At 37.3% G+C, this 18139-nt stretch overlaps 1 pseudogene; it reads left to right on the forward strand.

Moving 5' to 3' along the window:
• The first annotated feature begins 1468 nt into the window (after positions 1-1468).
• LOC118707989 lies at positions 1469-2912 on the forward strand (annotated as a pseudogene).
• The last annotated feature ends 15227 nt before the right edge of the window (positions 2913-18139 follow it).

The following is an 18139-nucleotide window of genomic DNA, read 5'->3' on the forward strand; positions in this document are numbered from 1 at the left end:
TCCCTCTTTTCTCTGTCCTTATATGTATTTCTTCTCTTTATGCTTTATGTTCTCCCTGGTCAATATCCTACATGCCCATGGCTTCAAAAATATACTGACTCCTAAATTATATATCTCTGGCTCTAATCTCAGTTTTGAGCCCCCACCTGAATCACTGCCTGTTGGACACTTTAGCCTGTTCCATAGCCCATCTGGCTAAAGAAACCAAATTCATCCCCCACATCCCCTACCCTCACCCCCACTTTTCTCTATTTGAGTTGTCCATCAAGTTGTGCAAGTCAGGATTCCAAAAGACTCCTAAAATGTTTTCCTCTCAGTCACTCTCAATGCCTGACCAGTCCCTATGGTCTGTTCATTCTAATTCCTAATCGTTTCTTGAAGCTATATTCTCTCTTTTATCCTTACAACTACCTGTCAAATTAAGATCCTCACCATCTCTTTCCTAGGTTATTAAAACATTAAAGGCATTCCTACCTACAGTTCATCTCTCCTCAAACCAGTTTTCTTCAAAATGCAAATTTGATTGAGTTCCTCTTCCATATGAAACTGTTCTGGCTTTCTAACACCTATGGAATGAGATCTGGAAGAAATCTTGGAATAGCAGGAGAAGTATGAGTTATGTAATCAGAATTAACTTGGTTCAGTCTTGACTCTACCATTTATTAATTGATTGGATAAACTTAAAAATAATCTTTGAGCCTGTTTCTTCATCCATAAAATGGAAATAATGCCCTCATCACAAAGTTGTTAGAATGAAATGAGGTGACAAAAACTGCTGAGTTTTCCACAAATATAGGCTGTTGTTAATAAACTGGGTGCATAATTGGCTTTATCTTTGTAAAGGCAATTAATACATGTAGTTCCTTAAATACATAATTTTTTCTACTCTTCTCTGACTTTGAAGGTGATTTTTTTTTTTTTTTTCTGCTTGGAACGCCCTCTCCTGTCCACTCTCCCACTTGATACCTAGCTTGCTGATTGACACACTTCTCCCACTTCAACACTTTGCTTCCTCTTCTGTTGGGACCTCTTATCACTTTCTACCAATGGAGACTTCTCATACGTCCCATTGGCTGCAGTTGTTTCTCTACACACTTAGCTCCACAGTAAATGTTGACACTGTGAGTGTGACAGCGGGTATCTTCATCATTGGTATATCCCAAAATGCCTGGTACAGTACCTATTAGACAGAGATAGTAAACAAATTTTTTGAAAAACCATTTTCTAACACCTGAATAAATACTGCCTTTTCCTTTTAATTTTTAAGTAATAGCCAAATTAATTTGTAAAGTCTGGAAAATTTAGTTAAGCTCTATTATGGAGAAATAAATTCACTTTAGAATATGTTGAAATAAAGAGATGTAAGCCAGTAATTCAATTTTAAAAGAACATGGAAACATGCAACAAGTATTAAGTAAGCAAGAAAGAGAAAGCATTTGTCTCTCCCTATCTTCTTCAAAAACCAAGTATGGAATCTTCCATGAGGAGCTTGTTTTCTGATCATAACAGTTATGTTGAATCTTTTTAGAGGCTTCTCAGTAATCCCATGGAACACCTGTGCATGAAGGAATTCTTGGACAAGCAGCTGCCAGGCATAATAGCAAAGGTTGGAGACAAAAAAATCAGAAATTAAGATTGTGTAAGCATTGGCAGAGGTGTAGGTGAAATTGATCTTCAAATTTTCTATAAGGTGCAGCCTCAGTACCAAGGAATTCTTATCAACAATGAAGTTGTTGAACCAAGTGCTGAACAAATTGCAAGTACAAAGGGTTTGTAGCTAAGTCATCAAACCTCGAGATCGTAAAGTTTTCTTGGCATGAGGAGACATCATCTGAATCTCCAAATAGAATAATGGAGAAAAAAAGAACTTAAGAAGTGAGACTTTATTTATATGATTCAGATGCTGTATTATGTAAAAGGCATCCCAGCTATTCTGAAAATTTTCCATAGTCTCTTAGCTACCAATGCTAAGATTTTTATTATTCTTGTGTCAGGAACCAGTGGCTGGGACAAGCTATGGAAATAGTACAGATTCCACTTACACTGGGATGACCTCTGACAGTATGTCACGTTGACTGATCTTACTCAGATGGTGGACAAGTTGGTGATTAAGTATGAGTGTTTTGACCTTCTGTCCACCATGGACATAGCTGGTTATTTTATTGATGGCAATGAAAATGGTGACCCAGTTTGGAATTTTTTTTATGGAAACTTGCAACGTTAATATAATAGCACCACCTAATCTCAAAGCAGAAATTGTGAACAATCTACAAGAACTTGAATTCAGTGTAAAGAAGAAAGGAAAGCTCCTTTTATTTATTTATTTTTTATAATATCTTTATTGATTTCAGAGAGAAAGGGAGAGGGAGAGAGGGGTAGAAATATTAATGATGAAAAAGAATTATTGGTCAGCTGCCTCCTGCATGATTGGGGATCGAGCCTGCAGCCTGAGCATGTGCATGTCTGGGAATCAAACCATGACCTCTTTAGGTCAACACTCAACCACTGAGCCACTGCAGTTGGGCAAGAAAGGTCCTTTTAATAATAGTCTTAGTTGAGGCACAAGTATCAATCATGAGATTGTATTCAAATTATATTTTAAACAATGTTGATTATTTCTGTATTAAAATTACAAAAATATAATGTAAATAGTTCATTGTCTTTTATATGTAAAAATCTAGAAAATTTCAAGACATTCTTGGACTACCATGTATAATCAATCATATATGATATTGCTAGTCTTATCCCATCCCTTTTCCAGGTAGAGACCACATGTAGGCTAAATATCACCTAAGCTAGAAAGTGAGGCAACTAAATTTCACTGGCTTACTGACAATAAAATCCTTTCCATTTGTTGATTACATTGGAATTTCCTAGAACACCAATAAAGTACACACTATGGATTCTTTAAATACTAGTAAAGAGCATGCTTATTGATACTTTAGTGGGGGAGAGAGCAAGAGAGAGAATGCTTATAAGACATGAATAACAAATCAAAAAATAAAGGAAGAATTTATATATAGGATAAGTTGATAAAGAAAAGAAGTCAAGCAATGGCAAATCCATCTGATTTGCAAGAAGAAAAGGAGTGCTTGACAAGGTGAGGATACCAAATTAGACTGAATGGTGCTTAAAGAAATAATGTGAATAATGAAGTGCTTTTAAGAACTGTTTCCAGAGCAGGAAGAGCTACAATCTGAGATTAAAGGATTTGAAGAAATACACGAGAAAGACCAAAGAAGTAAAGCAGTTAATGGCAAAGAAAAGCAGTTAATGGCAAAGAAACCTTCAACCTCTGATGTTCCATGAGGAGAGGGTCAGCTGGGCCTTGTCATCCTGACTCAGGCTGTTTAGGATTCTTCTGGTTATCCCACTGTTTTCACCGGGTAAGCCCAGCTCACTTCCCAAAGTCAAGCCCAAATAGTCCTGGCAGACAGGATAATCATTAAGAGATAATAACTTAAAAGGGTCTGAGTGTGTAAAGGCACGCGCGTGCGCGTGTGTGTGTGTGTGTGTGTGTGTGTGTGTGTGTGTGTGTGTTTTAAAGAAGCCAGTTAGTTTCCTGCCATTCAAAGAACATCATTAATAGTATCTTTTGAAATACTTACTTGCAGCTCAAAGTTAGCAATATGATCAAATTCTTAGGAACGGAAAACAATTCTTAGAATGGATTCTTTCTACATTTTTGTTAAACCTGGGTGAACAAATATACAAAATTCTTTATGGCACATGGGAGCAAATTAAGATGACCAATAAAGAAGAAAAGAGGAGAAGACAGGTACTAAAACTTGATTTCATTGATGTTTCGAATGCTACAATAGTTACAGAATTAGTAGGATAATTCTGCTTACTGGAAGACCTGGCAATATCAAAGAGTGTTAAATAGGTTTCTAAGCACTTTTACAGATCCTCATGGGCAGAAGACAGATGACTGATATTGGTCTTAGGGAAAGAACAAGGAAGAGTGCCAAAGGAGGGAATTTTACTAGGTTTAGACTGAGAACAACCTTGGGTCCAACAGAGTTTTTTCTTAAGATTATTGAAAGCTGCGCATTACAGCCAAGTTACTGTTACATGTGAAGAGTCTACACAAAAGTGAAAGGCATCCGTTTTTACTCTCAGTGGTGGAGAGGAAATCATTGCAGGAATAAGAGGCACATCATAGACCTTGTCATATTGTGGATTTTAGACATTTTTTTAAGAGGGGAAAAACCAGGGAGATATAGTTACCTTCTTTAAGGTTGGTAGATTATAAAGATGAAAAGAAATAGCAGGTAGCCTAATCCCACATTGACATATGCAGAAAATGTCCCACTGGTAATGATTGAAAAAAAAAAAAGAGTCAGTATTTGAAATGTAAGAATTGAAATGTAATGGAAAATTGACTGTGTCATCTCCAAACAAAGGGAAAAATCCTAAAATGAAGAAAATGGAAAATATTGAAAATGCATTCATTGGGGACAGGGACAGTACAAATTTGGGCAAAGTGGTTTAGAGTGACAAAAGAAACAACATTAACTAGAAATGGAAATAAAAATGTAGGAAAAGTACATATTGGATGCTAGAAGCCATTATTAGGGAACACGGGTTACATTTTGTTTGTTGATAATTTTATGTTTAGTCCTATGGAAAATCTGGTCATATTCAATTGACACATTTTGCTATAGGCTATAAGTACCGGTGAGTTATGATTGGAGTTTGTATGATTATCTGTGAGGAACTGGGATGTGATAACTAGGGAACAAGCTTCTTGTTTTATCCTCCTGATGGAAAGGAATGTCTGTAGGAGAACAAATGTTCTGGAAAGCAGGAAGAGACAGGCGACTAGACTAGAGGGATATGGTGAGGGAGATGATGGAATGGGGGGATAAAGGCTGAATTTCTTACTGGGAAAACCAGCAAAGTGTCACACACAAAAAAGTGCCGAAGAAGGTTTGTACTTATAAAACAGAAATTGAGGGATTTAGAGTGAGGAGATTCATATCATCCTTAAAATCTTCAGGAAATGGAAAAGCTAGGGCAAAAGTGTCAGAGTCATGTGTGATGTTTTATACAGCAGGTTCCTGCAGAAAGCCAGTATAATATCCCTGAGACGAATCCATTGGCCCAGGAAAAGCATTGGGAGGAAGTAATAACACATTTCATCTCCCCAAATTTGGGCAGCAAAATACTTTTGAGTCAAGCAGACAAGATTATGAGGGAAAGAAGAGGCAAGTAGAAGTAACCAAAGAAGGTTCTTTTTCAAGAGAAAGCACAACAGCAAGATCTGAGGTGGTAAGGTCCCTTTAGCTTGGTATGGTTAAGTGTGGGAGACTGAGTGATTTATAATACTCCAAAAGTACTAGTAGGATGGGCAAAATAGAAAAATAAAGATAAAACAAGTGATGAGTTAAATAAAATGGAATATGAACATATTGAGTTTGTAATAAATTGGTATGGCATATTTCTAGAATTATAGTTTTGGAAAATATACATCTGTAAATTGTATATAAATTATTTTTATAATTTATTCAGTGATAAGAAATTAAGGGAGGCACTTAAATAAAAGATCCTTTAATACTTGGAATTAATAGGATTCTAGTTATCCTATATGGATCTCCACTTGAGAACATTCCTGTGATTAGAGATGCTTGAAAGTAAGATTTTCTAACCACAGTTTTAATTAGGCTTCTCTGAAGGCTCGGGTGTGCTCTGGGTGGCTGGAGATGCAGAATGCCATTCTGGAGACTCCAGGAACCTGTCAAAGTTAGACATAAATAGAAAAAAATGAGTGACCACTTCTATAACTCATACTGTATCTTTTTGAGGCCAAAATAACAAACAACAACAAAATGCTGTCAAGCAGTTTTTTTCAGATGAGACCCAGTCCTTGGTTGACTAATTTCTTTTCCCCATGAGAACTGGCCAAATATTTAAGTATCACATAGAGAATAGTTTTGGAAATCTGCTCTTGTGGTTGGATTATGCCACAAAACACTAGAAAGCCCTTTAATTAATATAGTGAATAGAAATGCATATAGAGAAAAGCCCTGGGCTGCAGTTTGGACAGCTGTTTATTAGAGTAGCTAGTAACGGAAACTAGAGCAGCACAGGAAGATACTGTCTCCAGGATGGGCCTCCGCTAATGAGAGCACCAGTGGACTGGTATGTTTGTGACTTCTGCTGGGTGTAGGGGACAACTAGACAGCCTCTCCAGTGGGCCGAGCAGGCACGTCACTAAGCCAGCACTTCTCTCCAAGCCTACAGAGCTCCAGGCCAGCAACATGTAGGGCAGGCTGACTAGCTCGCTGATAGAGTCCTGGCTGCTTACCCTGTGCCAGTTGTTGGCTGTACCATGTCGCTGGTCTCAGGGCTGTTCAGAAATGGGGAAGCCTCTTATCACACCAACTGGTGGGCTGCTGAGTCAGGCTACAGCAGGAAGTGCACACGCAACATGCCACAACCTCATGTACAGTCATAATGGAGGATGTGAACTTGTGAATTCTATTGACATCACTTTCCTTCACCTTTGTGTGAATGACAGGCAAGGGACATGCTTCTGGGAAGCATGTCTAGTTTCATCCAAACCAAGTCCTGTCCTGCACATTCTCTGTCACCATCAGGTGCCTGTTTCAGTTGGACTTTGTCACCTCTATTGTTCTTCCTGGAACAGCCAAATCCTGTTTGTTCATTTGTTTGTTTGTTTGTTTTAAAGAGAGAAACAGAAAGAGAAACTGGAAGAAAAATAGTCCTTTCCATAACCCGAGGTTCAACATTGAAATACAAGGATGGTAGCAATAACTACAGAGCTCCACAGAAATCAGATTTTCATATAATTCTTCCAAAAAAGTAAACCATTCAAAATCCTCTTGTGCATCTTTTGCAGGATGTAGGATTTGGAGCGTTCAGATAAAACAGTGGCTGACCTTTAAAAATAAAGGATCACTGTGATAGGGAGAGGAGAAACAACAAGTAACGAGCATGATTAAAATATTAGTTAATATTTTTTACTCTGTCCCCTTGAAATACTGCCAGTTGGAACACCTGTCTTGCCAGGGAGGCAGATGAATGGGATGTTCCAACACCCATCACTGCGCAGCAATGCCTGCCCTACATTGTTTGCGTTCTGTCTCAGAGAGCCAGGCAAGGATTTTTCATTAAATGCATCATTTACAGCTCACTGCAGTGGTTCCACAAAGTCAATACACATCTTTAACAGAAAGCAAAGAATGAAGCATGTGAAAGCAAAAGCGAGACAGAGTCTGAACCCAGCAACTGTCAGAGGAGTCCTGGCCATGCATTGCATCCATCCTGGGCTCACTGCAGGCAGCTTCAGCGGCAGGCAAAGAGGAAGGCCATTTGTCCTCATATCTGTCTACCTGATTCGGGTTCCTCCAAGTGGGGCTAGGCATCTGGGAGCAGAGTGGGAAATAGTGAGCAAGTATAATTTTGGGGGAAGTTAATAGACCAGTTGGGATATACTCATTATATTCTAATCCTCAAAGGAACAGAAGATATTATGCTGAAATGGTGTAAAATGACCAGGAATGGGTATCCTCTTTCCCAGCAACCCTTAAAACCCACCGGAAGAGGAAACAGAATGAAGTTCTCCTCTCAGTGATTCTTTGGGCACCAGGCCATGAACACTGGTAATGGTTTAGACCACTGGTCGGCAAACTCATTAGTCAACAGAGCCAAATATCAATAGTACAACAATTGAAATTTCTTTTGAGAGCCAAATTTTTTAAACTTACACTTCTTCTAACACCACTTCTTCACAGTAGACTCGCCAAGGCCGTGGTATTTTTTTTTTTCTTTAAGAAAGTGTGACTTTATTTATTTTATTTTTTATTAAATTATTATCTGTGAGGCCGTGATATTTTGTGGAAGAGCCACACTCAAGGGGCCAAAGAGCCGCATGGGGCTCACAAGCTGCAGTTTGCCGACCTCGGGTTTAGACTAATGTCTTATGAGAGAAGTTGCCTTAACTCGTCACAGATCTCTGAAATGATGCCATGTATACATTAGTAATTCAGGTGGTAATTCACTTATTTCACAATTTCTGAAGCCATATTACGTGTTGCACACTGTGTGAGATAAGAGGGCTAAAAACAAATAAATAATAAGAAACAGTCACTTTCCTCAAAAAATTTAAAGTCGATCTAGCCAGCTATCATAAGGCTAAAACCATAGAAGGCCCTTGTCAAGAATATCTGACAAATACCTGAATTAAGGTTAATATAGCTCTGTTTACAAGACATAGTTATTTTAATAACAGGAAGTTTAATTCATCAGGAAATTCACATCTTAATAGAAACAAAAACTCAGTTGGGATCATTATTATTATTTTGCTTTATATAGACTGGTCTGTATATAAAAATAAAACTAACAGTATGCTTCTATAAAAAAATTAAAATATTTGTATGTTTTAAATGTACTGTGTTATTAATGTAAGAGGCCTAATAAGTTAGCCATATATTCAAGGAGCTCTTCATGGAAAGTCTGTAAACCTTGAGTAAATTTGTACTTTTTTTAGTCTTTTCAATTTTTGTTTCCTTTGATTGATTCAAAATCGGTGCTTGTGGAGGAATCCTGAAAATGTCTATTAGGAAAAAATACATCCTAGGAGACTTTATTTTCAGATAGTCTCTTCCCCACCACTTCCTTTTTCCCCCCAACAGCTTTTGATGGTTTAGCCAACAATGTGAATGAACATACCCATGGAGTGTTTATGAAGAGAGCAGGGATATCAGGAGAGCATTACTTTAGAATAAAAATTCTTCACCAGCACAGACTTACTTTTTTGACTGGGTTCCAGTGCGAGCAGCCAAGGTCTCAGCAAATCTCTAGGAGAAATAGAGTTTTACAGGTGCTTCAGTGCTCTCTGTGGGTTTTTGAGAATTTACTAGAAAGTTGAGGGAGTACTCTGGTGAGCAGCCCTTCTGAGCTGAAACAAAAAACAAAGGAGTTAGGATTGACAGGGGGATTCTGGCTGCTGACTGCCTTGCCTTTTCACTGTGCTTCTTTGTACTTTTTGTGTTCGGGGCCTCAAAAATGGTTAAGACAACTAGCTTTGAGCTGGCAAGCATGCCAACTTGGCATAACTCAACACCATTTAAATGTCTGCACTTGTCGAAGCAGATCCAAATGTTTTTTTGTGAAAGGATTTCCTATTTGGGTATAGATCTTTTTTTTTTTTTAGAGTATTAATTTTTTCTTCTGCTTTTTATAATTTTTGGTTACATGTCTATTATTTTCCCTGCTACCTTCAGTCTTTGGTGGAAGATGGAAATGAATGTGATTGAAGGTGAAAAGAAGGGCAAGGGGAAGTAGAATTGGATTATCTTATGAAAGTCAAGGGAAATATAGCAGGGATGATGTGGTTTGTAGAGCTGCTTAGAATAATTGTCTAATGTCTTCTGAGATTCAAATATGGCTTTTAGATTGTGTTTGTTTGTCATTTGGCTTAAAACATCCAAAGCAGAATTTCATTTCTGTGTTTCTTAAATATGAAATGCTTAAATCCACAGAAGCCTAGAACTGCTCTGCTGTCACTAAATTATGTATTTCTTGTTTGGAAAAAAACTTCCTAAGTTGACTATAAATAAACTAACTTTAATTGTTAATAAATGAAGACATTTTTTATTGATTTCTCAGGACGCCTAATAGGTTTCAGGATTTTAATGACTATTTTTAAAATATAAAAGTTTACATGTAAAACATTTTATTCACCTAAATTAATTTTATCTTTTCAAGTTAGGCATTTTAATCTCAATAACATTATGGAATTTTTCTGCATTACTAAAACTTATGCATATTTTACACACATGCAAAGTTTAAAATGTAAAAATGGTATACAAGTAACAGTAACAAGTATAAGGTTATTGCCAGATTTATAATAGGAACTTAAATATCTGTTGAATGAATTAATAAATGATAATGACTGACATTTTCAAGTATTAAATATGTGACAGTCACTGTGCTAAAGGTATTTTTAAAAGTATTTTTTATTCAGTTTTGGATAGATTTGGGAGGGGGGGAGAGAGAGAGAGAGAGAGAGAAACCAAAGAGTGATTGGCTGCCTTTGCATGCCCCTGACTGGGGATGGAGCCCACAACCTGGGTATGTGCCTTGACTGGGACTCGAACAGGCAACTTTTGGTGCAGGGGATGACACCCAACCAACTGAGCCACACCGGCTAGGGCACTAAATAGTCTTTTGAGAATAACTTCATTGAGATGTTATTCACATATTTACAATTCACCTATTAAAGGGTACAATTCAGTGGTTTTTAATATATCCACAGATATATGAATCCATAATCAGAGTCAATTTTAGAACATTCTTGTTGCCTAAAAATAAACTTCATCCACTTTAGCTATATTTCTCCTTTTCCTCCATCCCTACTTCCAGCCCTGAGCAATCTCTAAACTACATTCTTATAGTTTCATCTATTCTGGACTTTTCTATGAATTGAATCATAGAGTATCTGGTCTTTGTGATTGGTGTCTTTCACTAAGCATATTGTTCTCAAGACTCATCTACTAGTAAATTGTAGCAGGTGTCAGTACTTTGTGCTAAGTTTCTCACACACAATTCCAAAACAACCTTTCGAGGTGAGTTCTGTTGTATTTCCATTTGATATATGAACAGAATAAGCCTCACAATAACTAAGTGACTTGCCCAGGTCATCCAGCTAATAAATTTCCAGCATCAGCAATCTTAGCCATTCCTTTGTTGGTGAGAAGCTTTTCAGTTTGGGCAGTCTCAGGCTTTGATGACTTCGCGGAGACTGATGCAGAAAAGGGTCTTAGGTAGTCCCTGCTGTCATCAGGGAGAGAGCAGGATCATGATGGGGTCCCTGGGTGATGATTGAGCCTTCATTCAGGAAATTGGAGGTATTGTTTGGAGCACATGCTACTATGAGGGGAACTAAAATAAATAGGTACCTGCACAATACCAGATTCTTCTCAGGTTTATGGCCCAAAACCTCCTTGGTGATTGGAAGTGAACACACTCTGGGGGATAGAGTGTTCTGCTTTGTGGTCAAGGTGATGTGGAAGGAAGTGCTTCCCACAGGTACATGGAAACCTCTCCTCATGCTTCCTCCCAAGTCTGGAGTCTCACAAATGGCTTATTTAAACCTCATTTCACTTGTGTGAGAGTATTAGGTTAGAAAAGGGTGGAGAAGAAAGTGATATCTGGATTCTCAGTTGTGGAACTCTGAGAAGACCTGTAGTGCCTGGTCAGTGTTACATGTTTGGTGAACTAAAGAGTAAATAATCGAGGTGGTGGAGAGCAGTCCTGGAATATTGCCATGGGCTTCAGAGGGAGAGGGTCAGTTTCCTGCTCAGTCTCTACAGCTCTGGAACGGGGGATGTGGAGAGGTGTCTCTGATCCATCCAGTCATGCTCCCTTCAAAGAAAACCCATGGCCACTAGACCTGTGTTGTGTTTTGGTGGACTATCATAGAGTTCCAGATTTCTGCGTGACATATTTATATGCCAAATGACTCCTGAAAATGAAGACATTTGTGATCTTCCCCACACCAACTAGTCAGTTCTCAGCATAAAGGACTGATTGGGTACTTTGTTAATTCAGTGAAGGATTGCTGAGCACCCCTCATGTGCCAGCACAATCCCAGCACATGGGACATAACAGTGGCTAATGATCCCTGTTCTTGTGGAGCTGCTACCCTAATGCTTTATGTCATGACCATCCCATCCTATCCCCGGCTATATTTAAGTTGCTTTTTTTGTGTGTTTTGGAGTGTGTATTTTTTTATTTTTTTAGGCATAACCCTGATAAACAGAATCTCCACTAGAGGGAAAGTTGGTCAGGTTAACAAAAACGACTTTATTTTGTGATTTCAGTTCTGAGACAGTCATTTTATGGAGTTGTGCTTTCACCTAATAGAGAAAATGCTGTTTTTACATTATGCTCATATTTCAATTATCTGTGCTAACCCTTATGCCTATTTCCATGGGTAACTTAGAGCTGCCTTTACTTCTGGAGCCTGTTCTGAAAGGGTCTCATTTTGTCTTGCTTCAGTATCACTGTCAAAAAGGAATTGGGAGGTTTCCTCAACACATAAAGAACGAGGGAATATATCATATATTGTAGTCCCTTTCTTCAGAAGGATGATCTAGATAAATTTGTACATATTTTATTTCTAGCCCTCACAGCACAGCACAACACAAGCTACTTCAATTACCTCAGCAACAAGCTAGCAATGCAACTTTATCATTTCAATTTTTCATTTTTTCTCTTTGACTTGATGTGTGTTCTATGCACTATATCAGCAAAATCTCATCAACCTCAGCCTCCTTTAGGCTAATAAATCTCAGTCACAAATTAATCTCACACAAAATGAAAAAAGGAAGATCACAACAGGAAAAGGCTAATGGTCACAGTCAGTCAATACTCTCAAGCCATGCTATGGAAGTTTCAGACTCTTCAGCCAATGCCAAACTGTTAACACATTGGACTGTTGCTTTCATTTCTTTAACCATCATGATTCTGTGGGGATAGTGTGACCTCTGGGCAATTTCTTATTCAACCAATGAAGTCATCAGTGTCCCAATCACATGGGTGGGAATTGTTTACGTGGTTTAAATGGTGATCATGTTCCTCATTAAACTTGGGTCTTTGGTTATATCAGACTTTCTTTTAATGTATAAATAGGATGCATTTCTGTCATTAGGATGGAAATGTACCTTCAAATACCCAGAGGATCCAGAATCCACTGCCATGGTGGTGTTATATCCCCTCATTCTTCCTTACATGGGGAACTCTCTGCTGTAAAAAGTCTCCAGGCAACAGCCTACATCATCATGTATAAAGAAACAAAGAGTCATGTTTCACAATCATGGCAAATTACTAAATGTTGGAGGAAACAGAAAAAACTAGGATCTGGATTATTTGTTTCTTTTTTCTTTGCATCTGAAACAGAGGCCAAAGTTATGAGACAATACTGCAAATGAGGACATTAAAATACAACTTTGTGCCAAATGTGTTTAGTTAATCATAAGTGATCTTTCTGGAGAATTTTGCCATCTAAGGGTAGAACAACTGTTATCATAACCAAGGGCACATGGTTACCTTTTAAATAAACCTTAAAACAGAGTCACCAAAATGTAAATATTACTTATAAATCACCTCTGCTTTAAAAAGTTCTGACATGGGTTTTGTCAGTGTGCTAAGATATTTGTCACTCAAAGGAAAAGAAGCCTTGAATTTATTCTCTAAAATGCTGCAGAAATCTGGAAACTAATTAAAATTATATGATATTTGAGGGGCCAAAATCAGGTTTGTTGAAAATCTTTGAAGTCACTAATTAAAAATGAAAATCATTCAAACATAAACACATGGTGCTTTCCTTCTTTATTGGGTCAGTAACATGAAGCCATCAGATTAAATTCTCTGCCTCAAGTTGCATTCAGGCTTAGCACTAACAATTAAATTTTCTGCCATTTATTTCCTTAGTTCTTCCATTAATTGTGAAAAACAATTCAGAAGTAACCCAAAGGAGATGGGGTACTGTTGTCACAGCACTGACATGCTTGCCGAATGTTTTTTTTTCATTTTTGCGTTCCTCCCTTCCTTTCTCTTCCTCCTTCCCTCCCTTTCTCTCCCTTCGTCTTTCTTTCCCTCCCTCTCCTTGTCTCTCCATGAAACTGAGGCAACCAGTGACAACCAGTTCTTTGTTGTGGCTCCTTGGGTCCCTTCTTGATACTTGATAAAGACTGAGACTAAAGATTTTTTGATACATCAAGGAACGAAATAGCAATATAATAGTATCACATAGGGCCAAAGAGCAATTGAGAAAAGCAACATTGCAAAATGCAATGATTGCAGGATCAAAATGTAAGTAACTATGACTGCCAGGGAGGCTCACCCTTCAGACTCAAGGGGCTAACTCATTGTCTTCAATCCCAGTATGATGAGCCTATATAGTTCCATGGGATTTTTAAAATATGTATTTTTGCTTCTTTTTAATTGGTTATTTTACTTTCAAAACTGGAATTTAAGGACTGAAATAACAAATGATCCAGGGATTTCTTTGAACAAAGCCAGAATTTCGTTCTTATTGCCACTCAAGGGTCATAGACTAGGTATCAGATGAAAGGTTTTCTTCACCCAGTGAAACTCCAGAAGGGCCTTGGATTTTTCTCGATTCCCCTCCTGGCCATGTGTATTGATAATTCAACACAATAAGGATACAGAAAAACTTATCTATGATATTCATGTTAACCCCTATCATTGTTCATTTAGATTATTTCAGATTTTTAGCTGATGTAGATACAGAAATTCTGTAATTAATAATTTTATAAAAACATTTTTACACATTTGGATTTCTTTAGGATTAATTTCTATAACTAGCAAAATAAATAAGGAGTGCAAACATGTTTTATTTTATACAGTCTGCCAAAATACCCTTTAGAAATCTATAGATATTTACTCTTTAAATAGAAATGTATATATATTGTCTTTAATATTTTTTGTTCTGAAAAAAAAATCACAAAAAGTTTAATGGACAGAGGAAAGAAAAGCAGAGTGATGGAATTATACCTTTTTTGTTGTACAAAATTTGTAGAAGCCAGAGGCCAAAGGAACTCATTTTTTATGAGGTTTTCAAGAATTCCTCTGTCAAATAATTTTTCTTTTAAAAATTCATTTTGATTTATTTTTTATATTTCTTTCTCATCCTCTCTTTTACTTTGGGGCATCCTTTAGGGCTTTTGCTGTATCAGAAATAGCTATTGTCAACAATTTTCCACTGTTGGTAAAAACTTTTGGTTAAAAGCAGTTCTTAGGTACAAGATCACAGGTCTCCCCTCTCCACAAAGTAGGACGGAAGTGCTGGTGGGCCTTTGCTCTTGGACAAGGAGTATCATCCATCAGTTAAGGCAGCTCCTGAATTTGAGATGTGTTCAGGTGCTCAGGTTTCACTATGAAAAAAAAATGTCTTCACCCACTTCTGTTTTTCTGTTTGTGATAATGCCATGTTTCTTTCACGCACAAAATCTTGACATTCTTTGACTATCTAATACCATCTCCATTGCCAACATCACAGCTGACACCACCATCTCCTCTTGTCTGTACTGCCATAGTAACCTGGTAACGACTCTTTGTGCTTCACTCTTGCATACAGTCCATTCTCTACACTATTATTAACATAGCACCTGTCACTCATCACTCTCTATAACATTTACATACTTTATTTCAGAGCATATATTAGAATCTGAGATTATATTATTTCTCAGCCAGAAGAACCTGAGCTCTATGATTCAGATACCTTGTTTGATATATTCACTAGTATCTAAAATACAATTGATACTCATGAATATTTATTGAATGAATTATTGTTAAAACATCTCTCTCCCATATCCAATCAATTATCCTATTCTATTGATATTTGCTCCTAAATATTTCTCGCATCTATTTTTCTTTTTTTATTAATTTTTTTATTAAATTATTATCTGTGTACATATACCATTGCCCCCTCTCCCCATACATGCCTTCCTTCCCCAGAGTTTTGTGTCCATTGGTTGTACTTATATGCATGTATACAAGTCCTTCGGTTGATCTCTTATCTACCCCAGATCTCCCTCCCCTCCCCACTGTAATTTGAGTCTGCTTGTTGCTTTACTGTCTCTATATCTATCTTTTGGTTCATCAGTTTCATCTGTCTATTTTTCATTGTCCTTCTCCACTTTAGTCTAAGCTTTATGTTCCAAGTCCTAGGTTACTGGATGTGACTTCTAACTGGCCTCCCTCCAACTCATCAGGTACACTTATTAAGAGAATACTTTGGTCTTATGATTTTCAGGTTTATAACTTTCAGTGGATTTCTATGGCCTAAAGACACCTATTAAGCCATCTCAGTACCTTCTTTTATTATGGTTGCACAGTGAGCATACATCATTATTGTTAATAGGCATGCTTTCCTCTGAGTTAGCATGTGATCCAGGACCCCATTTTTCTGGATTCAAAGTCTTCCATTAAACCCATAAATGAATATTAAGTGAGAAAGTCTTTTTCTTTTTGCTGAGTTGTGAAGTTGGAGAAGTTGAGTCTCATGCAGGCCAAGATTCAGCTTGATGGTGATAGCCCATCTGCAGCAAGACAGAAAACAAAACAAAATGACAACACATCAAAGAAATCAGAAGGGATTATAAGAATGAGTAGACAAGAGAGATAAAGAGCCCATAATATAATTTGAGTGCTTGGATCCAGCTGTATCTGACTTACCAATTGGAGGATCCAATAAATTCCTACTTTGGATTTCTGTCACTTTCAGGAAAGATTTCTGATTAATATAATTTGGCTTTCAGACCCTCCTACAATTTGATCAAATCTTAATTCTTACCCTCATATCTTTCTTCTACTCCCCACTCACTGTTCTCAACACATCTTCCCAACTTTGATTAAAACTTTTCCACCTCTGACTTCTACTCCTGTCACTACCACATCTGGGATAACTCTTCTTCTTTCTGCTTGTTTAAGTCCTTTCTGTTCTTTAAAATTCAGATTAAATTTTCCCTTCTCCATGAAGTTTCGGAGAAGACTCAGGGCCTTTTCCTTCTCTAAAACCTTCTAGAGTTTCTTGCTTGTGAAGTTATTTTACAATAACCACATGCATCTTATAATATTGCTGCTATTAGTCTTTGTATTATAGATTAGGATGCCAGAAATGCAACTGCCTGTAAAGGTCAGGTATTTGCTGTACATACGTGTGTCAGGATAATATGATGAGGAGTGGTGACATGGTGAATAGAAAAGTGTATATCCTGCCTAATGGCATTCTACTTTACAAATTTTAAAAACACCATGTTGACCAAATAAGACATGCAGGTTGGATCTAGTCCCTGGTAGTTAGTTTGCAACCTCTTCATTTATTTATGTGTTTACTTTTTATGTCTTACTTGTTGGAACATATTTTAAGGACATTAAACTAGGGACCTTGCATTTACACATTCTTTATCTCCTGCAATGCCTGAAGTACAATAACTACTCAATATGTAGCTGTTGATAGATTGATGTGCTGGCTGTGCTATAAGGTTTATTAACTATGTTATTTTCCCACCATCCCTCCACCCCCAGCTCTTAATCGGACATTTATGTTTTAGAGAGGAGAAATCAAGGTTGGGTATTTTGTCTTTACTCTCCTCTAGGGGACCATCAATGTCACATTCCTTAGAAACATAATTTTGGGAAAGAGATTAAAAAATTTTTTTAAGAGGACAAACATTTTTTCAAGTTCACAGTATGTTTTTCCTGCCCACATGATCAATCAGTCATCACATTTTGGACGTGGAAAGGGATCTTACAAGTCATGTTTTTTCAGTCTTTCCCCCCCTTCAGAAATGCTGTTTACAACATGACAGATGGCTTCTTCTTGAGTATTTCCAGGGAGTGAAAGCTCAATCCTTTGTTGAGAAAGCCCATTTCTTTGTAGAGCAGTTCTAATTAGAAAATCCTTTCTCCTAGCAAGACAGAATTGATCCCTTAAACTTATTGTTTTAAATTTGTTTAACAAATACACAACATCTGCTTGTTATGAATATACACATGAATTCAAAAAGAAAAGTGAAAAGAAGTTATATCAAGCCCAACTTTATATATGCTTTGAGTTACCATGATTTCTTAAGATATCTGTTAAGGGTATAGGAAAGAGGGACACAGCCACGACTAACTTGCAGTTATGCAGTGCTTGGGTTTAGGAAGCACTTTCAGAATATAATGTATGGCGCTCATAATTGCAGGCTATTTGTTACTGTCCAAATTTGTGTGCTTAATACCACTGCAGCTTCAATTTTTCAAGAGGGAGGTAACTTCTGCAGCCCTAGCCTCCACCAGCAGTATCAGTACTGACTCAAGTCTCCAAATTTCTTTCTGCCTTTTTATTCTCCTTTCTTTGTAAACACTCAGCTGGAAGTCAGGGGGGCGGGCAGCACTGTTTGTCTCATAAGTATCTCCTATTGAGACTTTTTTAGTTTGTTGTTCTGCTTTTATTAAGATAGAAACAGAATGAGATTTTCATAAAAGCCCATTTTTCTTAAATTTCAGTTGCCCTAAATGCTCTCCATATTTAATCAAGACCCATCTAATCTTTGGAAATAATTTAATAATTGGTATAGAAAATCATTATATAATA

The sequence above is a fragment of the Pipistrellus kuhlii genome, unplaced genomic scaffold (genome assembly GCF_014108245.1).
Source record: "Pipistrellus kuhlii isolate mPipKuh1 unplaced genomic scaffold, mPipKuh1.p scaffold_m20_p_6, whole genome shotgun sequence".
Taxonomy (NCBI): domain Eukaryota; kingdom Metazoa; phylum Chordata; class Mammalia; order Chiroptera; family Vespertilionidae; genus Pipistrellus; species Pipistrellus kuhlii.